The 16,206-nt window shown below is 49.0% G+C and overlaps 1 protein-coding gene and 1 long non-coding RNA gene across 4 annotated transcripts in view; both read right to left on the bottom strand.

Moving 5' to 3' along the window:
- Positions 1–16,206, bottom strand: part of LOC147014245 (uncharacterized) — a 179,599-nt gene that overhangs the window by 162,335 nt on the left and 1,058 nt on the right. The gene's annotated exons all lie outside the window — the stretch shown is intronic.
- LOC147014246 (uncharacterized) lies at positions 13,850–16,202 on the bottom strand. The gene is made up of 2 exons (XR_015050694.1): positions 15,112–16,202; positions 13,850–15,030 (listed from the first exon to the last, which is right to left on the bottom strand). It is a non-coding gene; the product is annotated as an uncharacterized LOC147014246 (long non-coding RNA).

Genomic DNA, 16,206 nt, shown 5'->3' with positions numbered 1-16,206 from the left:
GGGAATCTCCACCCACTTATGATACAAGATGTTGTCCCTCATTTCTAGGGTCTTCCACAAAGCCCAGTCCGCCTTTGTTCGTGCTCCGAATGGGGTCACCTCCTCCCCACTGGGTCTCTTATTTTTGCAGACCCACTCATGCACTGGCCCTATCACGGGGTCTTGCCGCTGGGCCGTGCTCCATGCCAAATTCCTCACCTGCGGTTAGTGGCAAAATTGGGCCTATCACCCAGGCCGCACGGGCTAGGAGCTTCTGGGAGGTGTCTGCCAATTGGTCCCTCTCCTCATGCCTCGTGCAATAATTGCAGTTTTGTCCTAGACAGGGGCGTCGAGAGAGCGCATCGGCATTCCCATGAGCCTTACCGGCTCTATGGGCCACAATGAAATTGTACTGCTGCAACTTTTCCAACCACCTTGCAATTTGGCCCTCTGGTTCCTTGAACCGCAAGAGCCATTGGAAGGAGGAATGGAGAGTTCGAGCCAAAAACTTCCTCCCGTACAAGTACGGGTGGAAGTGGCTCACTGCAGACAGCATGGCTAATAGTTCCTTGCGGGTGACGCAATAATTTCGTTCGGGCCGACTCATGGCCCGACTGTAATACACGATCACTCTTTCCACCCTTCCCCACCCCCCCCCCCCCCCCGTGTACGAGACAAAACTGCCCCCAATCCTTCCTGGCTTGCATCCGTCTCCAGGGTATACAATCCGTCATTGGTGGGGTATGCTAGAACGGGTGTGGATGTCAATCACCCCTTCAATTTGAGGAAGGCCTGATGGCATTCCCCTGTCCAATTAAATCTCGTCCCCTTCTCTGCAAGCCGGTGAAAGGGCCGAGCTATGTCCGCAAATTTTGCCACAAAGCGCCGGTAGCTGGAGCAGAGACCCAAGAACCCCCGTACCAGTTTGACATTACGGGGTACGGGCCACTCCTCCACTGTTGTAATTTTATCTGAGTCGGTTTTCACCCCATCGCGGCCTATCACGTGTCTGAGATAGGCCACTTCCTTTGCGAACAAAGTATATTTCTCCAGGCTCAACTTCAACCCTGCCTGCCTGAGGCGCTCAAACACCTGGTCCAAATTAGCTATTGCCTGGGAAAATGTTTTAGCGTGTACCAGGACGTCATCCAGGTACATCAGGCATGATTGCCATGGCATGCCACCCAGCACACGCTCCATCAATCTCTCAAAGGTGGCGGGGGCGCTGAACAAACTGAACGGCATCACAGTGAACCGATACAGTCCCTTCCCTGTAGAAAATGCCGTTTTCTCCTTCCCCGTCTGGTCCATCTCCACCTGCCAATACCCACTCTTGAGGTCCAAAGTTGAGAACCATTTAGAGCCTTAAACAGCGTCGAGGGTATCGTCAATTGTAGGCAGGGGATAGGAGTCTTTGAGTGTCACGTTGTTAAGTTGGCGATAGTCCACGCAGAAACGCGTGGTCCCATCCTTCTTTTTTACCAACACAACCGGTGACATCCAAGGACTCCCTGAGGGCTAAATGACATCTGCATTGAGCATCTTTTCTACCTGTTCGTCAGCTTCCTCTCTCTTGCTCCAGGGGAGCCGTCGAGCGGGCTGACGGACAGGCCGGGCCCCATCGGTGTGGATCTGATGTTTCACCAGGCCCATACGTCCAATATCCTTGGGTTACAAGGAGAAGATTTATATGTGTCGGTTGACCAGTTTGTTTAAGGCCTCCCGCTGGGTGTCCTCCAAATCTACACTACTCCGATTTACCATCTCGCAAATGGGATCGGGCCAATTCCTAACAGACTCTGGAGACCCCCTCTGGGGCCGGTCCAACTCGATGTTATCGTCCCTCAGCTCTGCGACTTGTACCACTAGGGTGCAATCTGCAACCTTCGTACCCCATCTAATAGTGCGTGGTTCCGTGCTCACATATATTACCCGAACGGGCACGATAGGACCTTCGGTATTTACCAAGGTGCGACCCACGACTAGACCCGGGGTCGACTGCCCCGCCAGTAGCTCAGCCAGGCCGCAGGAGCCCTGCCAGATTGGGTGTGCCCGCCAGCAGCACTGCCTCAGCACCCGGGGGAATGACAATGGAGTCGGGAGCCTCCATCTCCACCCTCTCATCCGTACCCATGCCCCCCAATGGCAATTCCTCACCACCCAACTACATGACTCCTCGGCCTAAGTCGATCTTGCAACCACCGGCGGTCAGCACATCCAACCCTATTAGAAATGGGTCGCACACCTCCGCCACCCAAACCTCTATTTTTATTTTGACAGTGCCCAATTTAAGGGTCACGAAACCACGCCCAATGATGGGAGCCCTTGCCCCGGTAGCTAGCTGCAAACTATGATTTTGCAGACAGTGGATCTCGTCCCACCCGTCTACACTCAAATTAAGGACCACAGGGCTGATGATCGTGGCGCTTGCTCCTGTGTCCACAACGGCATCTACCCCTACGCTGGCAATTTTGCATCCGATTGTCAAACTACCTGTGCCGATTTGGCCACAATAGATGACCTGTCGCAGCGCTGAGGGCTCTTCCCCATCTGGGTCTGCCGAACACGGCCCTATATGGTTGGCACTCCTTAGTTTCCCTGGGACTGGTGGGGGGTGGGGGGGTGGTGTTGGGGTCCGGCTATTCCGGTTTGCACGGGGCCGAGTTGGTGGTCCGGGGGGCTTGGGCCTTTCCCTGCGCGGGGCCCTACACCACCGCTGCAGGTGGCCCATCCGGCCACAGTTAAAACACCTCACCGGGTAAGGTGCATGTGGTGTATGGGCATCGGGCGCTGAGGGGGCGTGGAGTATTTGTGATTATAGTCACGTGCTTAAGGCCCGGTCACACCTTGACGTTTTATCCAGCGATGGCAACGTATTAAAATGTATGTAAAACGCTGGCTGACGTTGAACTTTTGATGTTTTTTTTAAGATTCGGACGTATTCATAACGAGTTGGTCGTATGCATAACATATTAGTAATGGACACAGAACGTTTCGTTGTGTTATAGATAACTTATACCAACGAATGCTGAACCTGTTGTCGGCCTACACAACCGATGCCCAACGATAGTCTAACTTCGGCATAGCGCTTTGCACGCATCGCCGACGATGTCGTGACGTAGCCTATTAAAAGGCTGACGCACAACGATTCGAATCATAACTGCCGTAGAAATGGAAGTGACAACATCGCGGTCACACCTTGGCGATCTTGCCAGCGTATGCCGACCGAAGAAAAATGTGTCTAAAACGTTGGGGCACGTCAAATACGGTATGAGTAAGTTTGGTATACGTGAGTACAACGCTAAAGTACGCTATCATACGACGTAGTAAGTAGAGTACGTCAAGAAATTTTAAACATGTTCAAAATTTTATGACGTACTCTGCGTACTTTTATGACGTTGTGCCATCCTGCCACGTTCCGCATGCGATGGGGATAAGTTTTACACACGATATGTGGACGCTTACACACGTACAAAAACGCTACTTATAAGCTACTCATAAGTCGAAACACATCGCGGTAATGTCTTTTTACGCGAAACTTATTTCTAACTTATGTTTGACGTGCTTTGAACCAATTCTTTACGTAGTCCCAACACACATCGACGTATGTAGACGTATTCCAATGACGTCTTCCGGTCGACAAAAAAAAAAAAAATGAACGTGTTTCTAGGTTACAACTGCCATATAAAGACGTGTTCCCAGCGGTTTTGGGAATTGGTATATAAAAATGCTGCTCATAAAAGGGAACCCAACAGTGTTTTCGAGTTCCTTTTTGAGTCGATGTCCATGTCAGCAGTATCAGTAGTAGTAGTAGTTTGTTCATGTTGGCAGTAGTAGGTGAGTGTGAGGGGGAGGGTGTCGGTCATGATGGATCGTCCTTGTGTCCGCGTGTCCACGGGTAGGTTCATAGGCTGCCACTCAACGATTTAAATGGCTGCATCTCCACTATTGAAAGTAGACGCTTGCGCTCAACAATTGGATTTTTTTTTTTTACACTCAACGACTTTTAAACGGTACCACTCAGCCATTTTCATTGTTTACAATGAACGATTTAAATTGCTGTCACTCGCCTTTGTTTTTTGACGCTGGCGCTTGGAAATTTTAATCGTTTCTATTGAATATGCTAAATCGCTCAAACCCCACTATTGAAAGTAGACGCTTGCGCTCAACAATTGGATTTTTTTTACACTCAACGACTTTTAAACGGTACCACTCTGCTATTTTCATTGTTTACAATGAACGACTTAAATTGCTGTCACTCGCCTTTGTTTTTTGACGCTGAGGTTTTGAAATTTGAAGCGTTTCTTCTGAACGTGTTAAAACGCTCAAACTCGACTATTTTAAATAGACGCTGCCGATGGACAATTGGAATCATAGCCAAGCTAGACATCGAAGTGTGAACATCCTCGTCATGCCGAAGAAAAGTTTGAAGAATGCTGCAAATAAGTGTCCTGGCCGTGGGCGTGGACGCTGACGCAAGGACGATCCATTATACCGTCTTTCAGCCTATGAGTAACTTAAAAGTAACGTCTGTCGATGTGTGGCAACGATCGCGTAACGTGCCAACAACACGTTAATCATAGGTTAGAAATAAGTTTCGGGTACGCTAAACATTACCTCGGCGTGTCTCAACTTATGATTAACTTACAAGTAGCATGTGTTGACGTCTGTCAACGATCGCAGACCGTGAATACAACTTGTGGCCAGCGTAGCGGAACGTGTGAGTCATACGCCAGCATACGTCGTGAAATTTCAAGCATGAAAAAATTTGAGAACAACCGAAAAGTACAACGTTTAAAGCCAGCGTACAACGACGTATGGCAGTGTTTTTCAGCGTGCTCTCAATGTTATCAAAACTTACCCATAACGTATTCAACGTGTGCCAGCGTTTTAGAAAAAAAATTCAAAAATCGGCATACGTTGGCTAAACCGTCAAGGTGTGACCGGGCCTTTAGGAATGCATATATCTGTACGCACCCGCTAGAGGCTCAGAGTGGTGCGCATCCGAGTACGCAATAAACCAGAGTTACAACTGCACTCTCGGCTCGTATCTGTCTGCACCTCGGACACCACAATTGGCGACGATGGATTGGGATCGAATCACCACTCATGGCAGAGTGCATGTTTTCATTGGCAATGACTTTGAGTTGTTTCTGGAGCAATTGGATTGCCAGGCGCACACGGCGCCGGGAAAATCATCGTAGCTCGCGCGGTACGAGTTCGATCACCTGGCAAGGAGCCCGAGGAGCACATCGCGAGTTTCGCCGCGCAGGTGAGACATCTCGCCGTCACCTACAAATTCACGTCGAGTGCACGGCAGGCCAGGCTCAGATATCGTTTTATTGCTGGATTGCAAGACTCGGACATGGTTTCGGCAATACTACGGCTGAAGTACGAGGACATTACGTTCAATTCAGCAGTCGAAACGGCATCGGCCATCGAACAGATGCTGAGAGATGTCCAAGCCATTGCCTCACAGGTGGTCCGGAGGTCCACGTTGCGTGGGACAACCCTGATGACCCGGGGCAAGACCTGCAACCTGTGCGAGGCCACCCTGACGACCCGGAGCGAGACCTGCAACCTGTGCGAAGTTTTGTGCATGACGTACCCTTTTACGTCCTAGAGAAAGACCTGCAACCTGCACGGGGCAACCCAGACGACCCGGAGCAGGTCCTGCAGCTGATGATGAGCCTGTTTTCAATTGGTCCGATGGTAACAAGACCATTGACAGTGGAGATCGAGGTGAACGAGACTCCGATCGTTTTGCAAATTGATACCGGGGCCACGGTGTCGATCATGGGCGAACAGACCGCTCGTAGACTCAACGGTCTCAACCTTATCAGGTCTGACCTCACGCTGTACACGTACACCAGCGAAGCGATTACGCCACCTGGAGCGACAGACGTATCTGTGATCTACCGAGGCCAAAGTGCCGTGCTCTCGCTGTTTGTGGTACGGGGGGAGGGGCCGGCGCTCCTGGGCCGAGACTGACTGACTAGCCTCAGGCTAGACTGGACGGCGCAAGCCATTCACCTTGGGCGACCTGTGCCAAGCCGATTTGAGGATCAGTCAGAGGAGGTTTTTCAAAAGCATCAAGATTTGTTTTGCAACGAGCCTGTACAACTCGAGGACGTGCAGGCAAAGCTTTTGAAGAAGGAGGGAGGGGTGCCTCCCTTGGAGCTCACGTGCGAGGTCCTGCTGGGGGCAGGGGCCACACGCATGCAGAGTTGGTGGCTGTTCCTTGCTTCCTACAACTACGATATACAGTTCCGGAGCAACAGGTGGCATGCCGATTGCGATGGTCTCTCACGCTTGCCTTGCGCGGAGGGCCGCGGGAAGCATGCCGATTGCGACGGTCCCTCGCGCGGAGGGTCCAGCGTCGTCTGAATCAGCCGACCAGGTTGATGTGTATGCACTGAGCCAGGTCCAGGGCGGGCCGGTCACCGCCAAGCAGGTCGCGGTGGAATCGGCTCATGATTCAGTACTCGCCCGTGTCGTTCAGGCGATTCAAACGGGGGATTGGAGCAGAGTACTCGCCCGTGTCGTTCAGGCGATTCCAACGGGGGATTGGAGCGGAGTACTCGCCCGTGTCGTTCAGGCGATTTCAACGGGGGATTGGAGCGAGCTGCCTTCGACGGTGGGAGCGGCTCATGATCCAGCACGCGCTCGTGTCGTGCAGGCGATCGTTCAGCACGTGATCGCCTCGAGCGCGGTCTGCATCGTCTCTGTGCCTTCGGCCGTTCATTCCGCAACTGAGCTATGGTTGTTCACAAGGTTATTGTGGTGGCCAGGGTTGGGGAGAGACATTGAACGAGTGGTTAAGCATTGCGCTGCTGGGCAGGCAAATGCCGATAAGCCGCGCGTGAGCGGAATGTGTTTGATTGTGATCGGTGCGTTCTCTGGGTGGTCGGAGCGTGTGGTTTGGTGGGGTGCTTCGACGGGCATTGCTGTGCAGCGGCTGCGGCCGATCGTTGATAATAAAAGCATACCCGAGAGATTGGGTTCTGGCAACGATCCGCCGTTCCTCACAGATGTGTGTAATGATCTTGTGCATCGCGGCGGTGTTCAACACCTTAAACGGTTTGTTAAAGTGTTGTGTCATCCTGACGTGCCGGAATCGTTTGTTAAAATGTTGTGCCATCCTGCCACAAATGAGCAGGCCGAATCGTTTGTTAAAATGTTGTGTCATACTGCCACTAACGAGCAGGCAGGATCGTTTGTTGAGATGTGGAAACGTGCTTGGCGTAAAGGGAAGTTTACATCTGTGCCGACAGTGCTTAATGTGTTTTCGTTACCGTGTGGAAATGTGATACGTTCAGCCACCGATGAACATGTAAAGGTAATGGAGCAAGCAGATCACCTGGTTCGGATTGATGGCAGGGAGCCGGGGCAGATTCGCTGTTCAGCGTCACCCCCACCTCTGATATCATCAAGGCCAGACGTGCCGAGCGACATGGAGCCACCACCTCTGATCTCGCCAAGGCCAGACGTGCTGGCGCCCACGGGGCTAGCGGACTCGGGGTGTTTACCTAATTCGGTCCTGTCCGAGGGAGACGCGCAAGCTTGTCGGCCGGGGGCGTTTGATGGTGCAGGAGGAGGTTCGCCTTGGGTGTCACCTCGACCAAGCCAGAAGGCGTGTAAGCATGGGCCGTCTAATGGCGCTGTCCGCCCAGGGCGGATCAAGCGACGTGGTACTTGGGGGGGATTTTGGATGATTAGTGTCCTTTTTCACCAGTTGCTTTTTGTGTACTTGTGCCAATGCTTTTGCTGAGTGCCATTTTGGCACTAGTTGCTTTTTGTGTCATAGTGTCAATGATTTTTGATTAGTATCATGTTGCCATTTTTTAATCATACTGTTATGGCTGTGGAAATTCGCAATACACCATAAAGGGTCCTGAGATCAGTTATGACGCTAAGTTTATGTGCAGATAGGTCCCCACCGTTGTTTAAAGGGAATTTCTTCGGGTTCACCGGGCTGCGACTCTGAGATAGCCGTTTTTTCTTTATCCATCGTTATTTTGAGCCACCATTGCAACAAACCTCCACGCAAACAACAACCGCCACCAACTACGCCACAACGCCCACCACGCTCTCACCACCATCTTCGCCACTACGCCCGCTTGCGAACGCCATCCTCTGCAGACCACGGTAAAACAGTTTCCGCGGCAGAAACCGTCTGAGGATTGGCAGAACAAAAGCTCTTGTGAGGCCTGTGGGTTTTTTTCCCCGCCGATTTTCCCTGCGCTTGGTGTGAAGGAAAGGGGGAGGGCAGCTCGCCGCCAATTGGTAGATGCACAGCGTGAGGCGGTCGGGGTGAGGGAACGCCCCTTTTCGGGAACCTTCTCGAAGGGAGGCAGAGCCGAAAACGGGGAGGAGCGAAGGGCAGAGCCCCGCGCTATACAAGGCGGACAGGACGCGGGGCTCGCTCTCTCTTGGTGGTCGAGGTCGAGCTCTCTCTCCCTCCCTCTCGTCTTGGCGTTGAGCGACCTGTCGGTGAATGCGCGGGCCGGTGGCGAGTCCGGGCGATGCGGACGGGAGGCGCCGCAGGCGGTCTGTGGTGGACCTGCGCGTGCGGACGAGGAGAGTGCCGGATAGGGTTCACCGGCCGCAGAAGGGAGGTTTTCTTTTCTTTGGGCTTTTGTATGTGCGTTTGTGGCGCCAGTCCGTGAAGTAGACCTGTTTAAGTGCCTGTACATTTCATGCTATAATCGGTCGAAACGTCTTTCATTTCTTGCTGAACATATTGCATGACTGCCCTTGCTTGTTTGTGTTGTATGTGTAATAAATGTGCTTGTGAAATGTTTCTGTTCGTTGCGTCCTTCCCCTCTTTTTAAAGTGACATCTTGAATCGTGGAATGATTGATAGTGGGTTTTAAACACCCGATAAATGATCTGAACCGTCGAGGTCGGCGATAACACCGCTCGGTTATCCCTGTAGCACGGAACGAACTGCTTAAGCGGTTCGTGTCCTAAGCCGACCTGCGGCGTGGTGCAACCCCTCAGTGGCTTACCCGCGCGGGTATTTAGGTATATCGACATTTGGCTATTCACCCTATTTCGCGTGGGTAGAATGCAGACTGGGTTGTGGTGAGGTTAAACCCCCACCCGCGACTGACTCCTGGGGGTAGTTCCAGGAGGGTCACGACTGAATTGTCCGTCCGGTGGGCGACGCGGCTGATCGCATGCCAGGCGGGCCAGAATTCGTTACAATACTTTTAGGAGGGAGGATTGTGGTGTATGGGCATAGGGCGCTGAGGGGGCGTGGAGTATTTGTGATAATAGTCACGTGCTTAGGCATGCATATATCTGTACGCGCCCGCTAGAGGCTCAGAGTGGTACGCATCCGAGTACGCAATAAACCAGTTACAACTACACTCTCGGCTCGTATCTGTCTGCACCTCGGACAACACAGTGCATGCCTCCGGTAATCCGAATTATACCCCCCCCCCATTCCGAATTGGGGTATCTGGTGATGGCCCACCATGCGTCCGCCCATGAGCCGCCTGCCATAGCCCAGACCCCGCTAACCGGCGGTCGACCATGTCCCGGACCATTCCCTCCAGCTCCACTCGGGAGCCAAGACCAACCCCAGCTCCCGATGCACGGCTGTCCACTGGACCCACCTGCCAGACTGCTAACGCATGTCGCTCGGCTCCTAGAGCCGGCGGCTTTGCTGCCTCCCAAAGGGCGGCAGCGTCAGCCGCCTTCTGGAGGCTCTCCGGGTGGAATGTAGTCAGCAGGGCCCCAGTGTCAGTGCCCACAAGAGCCTGGATAAAATAGTCCAGGGCAAGGTCTTCCTGGTACAGCGGTGATATGGTTGCATGTGCGATCCCCACCGCACGGCGAATATCGTACGCCAAATCTCCCATTTTTTTCATGGGGCTGTCGTTTGCGCTCACTGAGCTGAGCTTTAACAAGCTCGCTCTGCTGTTCCACGCCAAATCGGTTATTTAGGGCCGAACGGATGATGTGGTGTCATCGGCGTTGATGTCGGTGGTGTAAAAATAAACGAAAAGAAAACCTGACTATTAAAATAACTCCACAGCGCGGAACATTTAATTCCCGATTTGACTTGGGTCGGGACCCTAACTGGCAACATGTACTTACCGATATAACTGATCTAAAAGGCCTGTATGTTGTGTGCTCATGGCTTCCAGATTCGAAACAATATAACCATTGAGTGTTAGTCCAGGAATCAATGCATCCATTTCCCAATTCTGAAGTTGGTGATTTGTGTGTACCAAATTTGGTGCTTTTGACCAGCAAGTCATGATTTTCACTCAGCAACCCCACGAAAAGGGGATTTCCCTTTTTGGAATCCAGGCTTAAAAAGTAGGTCATGTTTCAATTTTTTGCAACGTAAACATTGATATTTGGATTCAGCGCACTGAAATCATGAAGAATCTATCAAGTTTACACCGTTCCAAGTGAGGTGCAATGATAGTCATTTTCCAAGTGCCGTATGTGCCCCAGTGCACCATAGTTTCGAAAGGTGAATCTTTATTTTATTAAGAAGATTTGATTTTTTTTTCTTTTTTAAACTAGTCAGGGGCAGATCCTGTTCCCACCATTCCCCATCACCACGAAACTAGGTAGGCACACCCCAGTTTGAAACCCTTTGACGAAGTTGGAAAATCTAGAAGCAGAAAAATGAGGCTGACAAATTATTCTCTTCATATATCTGAGATGTTCACCAATCCTCACACACGATTCAACAAGAGCAGCTACCAACAATTTAAAAGATGATAGCTTATCCCCCCCCAAAAATCTGACAACTTTAGTGGGCTTCTTGCCAAAAAGCCACGAATTATGGTGGTGCAGGGTGCCAAATGAAATGAAGGTATTGAAAAGTCTTCACTTCTATATCGACTCGTAGCAAATCACAAAGTCAAAGTCCAATTATAGGCTAAACTTCATCTTAACTAGATCGACACTCGGTAGAGCGCATACCTACACCAGGCTGAACAGTTTACGCTTTGTATCCCACTGATCGGCTGGATCTGGATCCAGACCTCCAAATTGGAAGCCTTGTTCTTGTCACCTACCAAACTCATCCACCAAGTTTTGTCATAATCAGTCCACAATTTTGAGATATCATGCCATATATCATTTTTTTGGCCCCATCTCTCAATGGAGAAGAATCACTGAAAAAAAAAAAAACTAGGGCACTCGGTAGAGCGCATACCTCCACTACGTAATGCCTGATCCACAAGAACATATCAGGCCCAATACATTTTTGAAATATCATGCTATACAGTACTATATCGTTTTTGGCCCTATCTCTCAATGGTGAAGAATTACTTTAAAAGTTAAATAATTATCATATCCAGATCCTCATTTGGATATTCACCAAAATCAAATCAATTCGTCCTTGCAACACACTCAACCTATCCACCAAGTTTCACCCCAATCCATCCACAACTTTTTGAAATATCGTGCTTATATCGTTTTTGGCCCTACCTCTCAATGGTGAAGAATCACTTTTTAAAATTCTAGTCGTCAGATCCGGATCTGGATTTTCACCAAAATGCAATCAGTTAGTTCGTCCTCGTCACACACCCAACCTGTCCACAAAATTTCATCCAGATCAGTCCACAACTTTTTGAGATATCCTGCACACAGACAAACAAAACAAACAAACAGGCAGAAGTGGGTGAAAACACAACTTCATTCACCTTCGGTGGTGGAAGTAATTAAAGGATTTTTCCAATGTGGATCCAGATCCTCACCCCAAAAAAAATCAAATCAATCTGTCCACAAAGTTTTGTCTGAATCCTTCCATAACATTTTGAAATATTGTGCTGCATATTGTTTTAGGCCCTGTCTCATAATGATAAAGAATCACTTAAATAATTTTGGGATCCGAATCCGGATCTTCACCAAAATCGAATCATTTCTTCCTCGTCACACACCCAACCTGTCAACCAAGTTTTGTCTGAATCAGTCTGCAACTTTTTGAGATATAATACTGTTCATCAACAGACAAACAGACAGGAGTGAAAACATAACCTCCGTCCACCTTCGGTGGCGGAGGTAATAAGTGCTCAGATTTACACTACAATGAAAAGTGAAAAATAAAGAGGCTGACGTAATGAAAAACCAAGACCAGCACTTTAAACACGACCAACATCTCACGGCAATGTGTCCGAAAGTCATCACATTGCATCATGCTGGGCAATAGGTTGTAAATAAAGAAGAGTCTATCCTCACTGGTGTGTGCAGAAATAGAAAGGAGGATTAAATATCCTGACGAGACGCTGCCTCGTGTTGAATGGCTGCCCCTGCCTTTGCCCACCACTGGCTGCCGACCCACTTTCCCTGCATGCAGCCAGCCATTAGCTAGACCTTTTTACACTTCACAGGGCAAGGAGAAATTCCAAGCACGGGACCACGTACCACCTATCACTTATATTTATTAATGTATGCTCAACGTTTAGGAATGCTCCTTCAACGCTCTGCTGCAGATACGAGTACAATGACAGCAACTACTACAATGATCCTGATCTGCAAAAAGTTTACAACTTTTGCTCCAAGTTCGACACTTTTTTCAGTTGTGAGAAGTTACTCTCCCAATTGTCACAGCACTTGTGAGTCAGTCCAACTGCACACAATGATTTCTCAATCGATGAAGCACTTCTTTCTGCTTTTTTTTTCTTATCCACAAGCTTGACCTTGCACAAGAGATCAAGGTAAATCAAAATAAACTCCAACTGAACAAGAGGAGTGTAAAATGGGAGATTCCGAAAGGATGCCGTCCATGCTAATGGCACTAGATAGAATTACAAAAACTATAAACAACACAATTGTTCGATCTGAAGATCTCATTTAAGTGAGAATGTAACCGATTGGCACATGACTGCAGCAATCTAAATCCAGGATGTAAGGTGACGAAGTGAAAACCAAAACAAAATAAAGGTGATGGTGCCTTCCCGCAATGAGCATGTTCAGGGAACTCGTGGGTACATTTGGATGTTCACTTGCTGAATGCATCACAAGTCTTCTTCTTCTTCTTCTTCTTTAATGGCCACAATTATTCCCACATTCTTGTGAGGTTGGCCTAATGGAGCTTGGCCCAAATCGTTCACGAACCAGCTGGCCAGGCCTGACGTTCGACTTATGCAAGGGCAGGAATTTGGCCAAGGTGCCAGCGATAGCTCGCCTGCTCTTCACAAAGGACACCACGGGATCTTCAACGTCCAGCAACTAATGCCAGCAGACGGGATTCCCATTTAACATCCATCTGAGGGATGGCACACACGTCGACGAATCACTGGGATGACAATTTATTGCTGGGTAGGGGTTCAAATGCAGGCTACACAGCTTCAAAGTGAGTGTGTGTTACGATAGAAAACATCCTGTTAGCACGAATGCTGACCAGATTAAAGTTCATGAAAATACAATTCAAGTAAGGCAGCATCCAACGTTGCCTGGATGACATGACAACATGATTTGTGCTGGAGCTCCTCCATGAACCAAAACAAAGAAATTAAGCCTGGCACGCTAAAGTCCCTCATAATGAGTTTCATCAAGTAATGTCCATCACCTAACTTCAATAGAGACACAGTGGATGGATGATGTAATATTATCAGACAATATTGTGGAGAAGCATCATTGCAGCTGCACAATTATAATCCATAGCTCGATTGAGTACAAAAAACAATTCACGGCTTGGGGTGTTAATTTAATGTTGCACAAGTGCAGTCTTTATATTGGGGTTCATTTTAAGCCAACTTACACTTGACTGGTGTTTTCTTTTTCAATACAACTTAAACGACGTGACATCAAAAAGACAACTTAAACGACGTGACATCAAAAAGACAACTTAAACGACGTGACATCAAAAAGACAACTTAAACGACGTGACATCAAAAAGACAACTTAAACGACGTGACATCAAAAAGACAACTTAAACGACGTGACATCAAAAAGACAACTTAAACGACGTGACATCAGAAGCAGTAATTCCCACTTTAATGGTTTTCACATATTTGTATATAGCTGCGGTTTTAATCAGGATCACTCATCATAGCTGAAGATGGCCATTCGCATGCGACATGTGAACAACCTGTGAACACAAATTAACTTACAGTGTAGGAGCTGCTGCCCCGATAACAAGCAAACCGACAGTGTAACATGGTGTCGAGGAACACCCACGAAGCCCACAGCACTTGCTGCCTGCAGTCCAGGCAGGAATTTGTAATTGGATCGGGGTGTCAGCGATAACTCGCCCACTCTTCACCAGAGACACCATGCGATCTTTAACGTCCAACAACGTGTGCTGGCAGATGGGTCCTCCGGCTTAACGTCCACCTGATGGACGACATGATTATGCCTCTCCCAGCCTGAAAAAAACAGCAAGGTGACACCTTATAGGAGGGTCCAGATTCGAACTAAGGTTAGCTCAAAGACGAGTGCAAATAATGGTCACAGAGGATGGAAAACACCAAAATGAACTGTTTCGTGTTGACATGCAGTCTCTCCCACTGAAGAAAATAACAAGAGCGAGCGAGAATTGCTTTGTAATACATGTCCATCCCGATGTGATATTTTCTATGTCCGAAAAACTCGAACTTGTTCTATAACTCATCATAATAAAGCCATGTACCGTTTCAGTTGAATACGTTTAGGGGTACGGGGGAAAACGAGGACTGAAAAACCACAGGTGGGACGGACGGACGGAGAGCAAACCTCGTCTCCTCTGGTGAAACCGGTAGGGGACTATTAAAAACTGTGCGGCCTTGGCGTGATGCACTACCATGAATTCCTTATTGGCTTTGCGATTCTGAGTCTGATGTACCATACTCTGTTACAGCGTGTCGGTGCTGCCGAAAGAGTTCCTTGGCAAAGGTTATACTAGGTGGTTTGCCATTGCCTTCCCAGCAGCAGTGAGAGCAGGGATTTGTAATTTGTTCATGGTGCTGGAGATAGCTCGTCAACTCTTCACAAAGGACACCGTAGGATCTTCTAAAGTCCACAAACCGCCGGTAGATGGGACAACCAGTTGAACGTCCATCCGAGGGATGGCGCGCACACACCGATGAACCGCCCTGCCTGTGAAACACCGGGATACAAGTTTATAGCTGGGTCGGGATTCAAACCCAGGCGAGACGGCTTCGAGGTGAGTGTGCCTACCTCAAGGATGGAGGCCATCCTGCCGGCCCTGGCTTTGCTGTAACACTTCATAAAACCCCCGCAATGATGGATCGCACACGCTTTGGAAACGATTCAACTAAGGAATAGGTATAACACACACATTTCAGTGCAAAACGAATAGTTTTGTCACGTTTTGGAACAACGCCTCATAGTAGTGAACAGAAAAGTGAAATTTTTTAATGTCATCAACACTCACGGATGATCAGTTCGTCCTGTTCAAGTTTCATTCACTCATCGATTACCCTTACTTTGGTGCAAGTCAACACAGGATCGAAGTTGCGGAATCAATATCTCAACATATAAAATTCCTGCTCGTTCCTGCCTCCCCTCATTTTTCCATCTCCCATCATGTCGCTCTTCCATGAGCCTCGACATTGCAAAAAATATATTTTAATCAAAAAGGAACTCGAGGAAGAAAACAATTCGCACTTCAAACGACACTTTCGAGGAATCTGCCGAGCACGCTGGATGAGAATCCTTTGACATCGTGACCAGTTTAACGTTTTACCAAAACTCATCAACTGTTTATCCATTCGCTTCGCGTCTTAGGGCGTGGTGTTAGTCTGGAGGAGTTTAAAAAAAAAAAGGTGAAACAAAACAAACAGGAATATGATCAAGAGGTAGAGACTGCAGGATATGAAAAAAATAAATAAATAAAGGCCAAAACTGACAGGTAGATGCGTGCGCGGTCCAGGTGAGAGGTGCGTGTTCGAGTTCGGACAAATGAACCCAGCAACCTGTCATTCCTTTCACCCTCAATGCTGCTTTTTTTTAAATTTTCTTTTTTCACACGAGGGCATCGTCTAAAGATCAACAAGAAACGTATAAACATTAAAATGTTTAGTAATAAACGTCGAGGAGAGGAGGATTTTGCTCGGCGAGAGTCAGCGGCCTAGCATGATTGGACGCAAGGCGAGGCGAAAGAAGAGCGTGTGATCGAGTCGAGGCGCGCCCGGACTAGGCCGCAGGAACACGCCGCCATGCCGCCAACGGGCTCAGTAAAACGGACCTCGTGTGCTCCGAGCTGCCAATACCGTGGAACACTCGGTAGCCGACCGAACGCCGTGTGCACCC

Source organism: Eptatretus burgeri, chromosome 13 (genome assembly GCF_056783735.1).
Source record: "Eptatretus burgeri isolate ZD-2024b chromosome 13, Ebu_testis_v1, whole genome shotgun sequence".
Lineage (NCBI taxonomy): Eukaryota > Metazoa > Chordata > Myxini > Myxiniformes > Myxinidae > Eptatretus > Eptatretus burgeri.
Note: the sequence above shows the minus strand (reverse complement) of the source record. Positions and strands in the feature narration are given on the sequence as shown.